Source organism: Penaeus japonicus, unplaced genomic scaffold, assembly GCF_977035675.1.
Source record: "Penaeus japonicus unplaced genomic scaffold, GWHDUDI00000001_assembly GWHDUDI00000020, whole genome shotgun sequence".
Taxonomy (NCBI): Eukaryota; Metazoa; Arthropoda; class Malacostraca; order Decapoda; family Penaeidae; genus Penaeus; species Penaeus japonicus.
Window position 1 is genome coordinate 25,579,186 of NW_028234422.1, and position 2,500 is coordinate 25,581,685.

Sequence of the window (2,500 nt, forward strand, 5' to 3'; positions counted from 1 at the left end):
TATTTTATTCTATTATCAAATAGTAAAAGAACGCCTCCCACATCATATCTTTATGGTTTTCAAACCTGCTTGAGACAGAACCATTAACGAAAACAAAATTACAGATCACTAAGTTATGTTTACCTGTTCGAACATGGCTGCATTGTAGCTGTAGGAATGGATGTGCATATTATAACGATTAAAGAAAAAAAAAATACAAGAAAAATGATTAAGTTTACTATCACACGCTAAACGTTTTCTTTTAGATAAATAAGGCGATAGAAAATGTAATCACAGGCATAACAAATTTAAACCCATTTGTTGCAACTAGTATTTAAGCACTTTCTAACCATTCTTAAGAAAGGAATTATTGGAAAATACCTGCGTGATAGGAACTCAGAATAATAAAAATGCAATCTACTATGCATGGAGTCCTAGGAATCTCACGCTTAATAGAGTCATGATATCAATAAGATCGAAACAAATCAATATTAGTAATGATACGCTGGCGAACAATAATTGTATGTAATTGTTAGATGTACTGTGTCAAGTATGACGTATCATGGTTGTGCCTGACAGTGTTGATTACAGATAAAACTTTCATTTTATGTCGGCATATGTAAGAAAAAGAGAGAGAAAAAAAAACATGCTTACTGTTGGAAATGTTAGTTAAAAGGATCCCGAAATATCCTTACCAGCACCAAAGAGCCATGAAAACCTAATTGTTGTAATTACCATTGCTATATCTAAAGCGTTTAACTAACACTTATAGATATAATTAGAATGTATTATAAGGAAAAATAGCTCAATGATGCTCTTTTTATCAGTTCCTTTACATCCGGTTAAGTGGCATCGTGTATCAACAAAATTATTAAAGGACTACATAGTTTTGGAGCCATGATGTCTCTAGAAATTCTTCTTTTGGTCTATAAAAAGGACTACAATAGGAGGCCTGTTGGCAAGGAGGTTGTGACTTTAAATAGTTTTGATTTCAAAATCGTAGAATGGTCCATCATGGATAAATATCCCCTTTTCAGAGTCGGTATGTGACAAAAAAAAGTGTTCTGCCAACTATTTCGTGTTAAAATATTGAGCGGTCTGCCTTTAAAAGAGAAATGGTAGGTGGCCATATATCTAGCTGATCAAAACGTTTTAGTGATAGAACATCTTGAAAAAAAAGAGCATTAATGGAACGTTCATGAAATTAACCTTAACTACTAAATCTATAAATCAATATATTCAAATAACAGGTAAAATAATTATGTAATTTCACTTACTCTCTTTCATTTCCTGTATCTTAATCTTAATCCATATCCGAAATGAATATACGAACTTTATAAATAGCCCACTAATCCCAACGAAAGACTAGTTAGATAAATAAGAATTAAGAACATCACATAAAATAAAGGAGAGCGCATTAATAAGCGACCGTAACATATGGGCGAAAAACGCTGCGTTTCGAAGTGAAAGCCTGGTAGTGACTAGTGACCACCTGCAGCATATCCCAGAGGTGTTGTGGGCGCTTATTTAGTATTTCTCCTGGGTGGAAAGTTCATTTATCGATCTTGTTAGGTACGATGTTGGTTTTGGGGAAGCTGTTAGCAAAGATTCGCTGATCTACGGATTCCTTTTATAAAGCGTTGACTTTGTAGTGCGAAATAGTTCCTGGTCAGCGGCGAAATCTGCATTATTGTTTGTGTATGTGTGTTGGCTTTATTTAGCATGTGTGAGGCACCTTTTCCATATATATGAATGGATGGACTCATCGCGTTTTCAAGTCATTCACCATCGTGACGTCAATTCACCCTAATGATGTCGTCAGCCTGTCGATCATGCAGAGCTTAGGCCCGAGAAAGCTCCAAAGGTGAAAGTCGAACGAGAGGTTTCATCGACTTCAAGTTTCCTGCTACTTCTGCTCTGGCCTTGGGAGGGGGTTTGGACAGAGGTGCTGTGTGAGTTTGTCGTCGGTGATGAATAATGAAAAAAAAATATATATACAGTATACATTATCCCTTAACCGATAGGATGAATACCTTATTTCTGACAGGTACATCAAGGTAATGTATTTTAATCTGTCTAGCCTTCTGTACATTCTTTATTCTTGATAATTCATTCGTCTCTGGCTTGGGAACAATATGCAACAAAAAGCAAAACAAAAAGAGTAATTAAGATGATTCAAGCAAGGTTCAAGACACGATTATAATCAGGATTCATAAAATGCCAATAAGAAGGCAAAATTGAATAGAAAATAGTAATATATGTAAGCGTGACAGAGAGACCTTTCACCTTTATACCTTTTATAATCGAGATACAGGAATAAAATTAACAGAGAGGGTTGCCATATGTTTGATAATATCATAAGTTACCCCCCCCCCCACTGTTTTCATACTTTCCTAAAAAAAACAAAAAAACATGATAAACACCCCCAATGATTGGACTTATCATTCATTCTCACTTATATTCTTTTCGATAAAATGATGAAAGATAGACAGATAATAATAAGCTTCCCATCCTGGTTTCT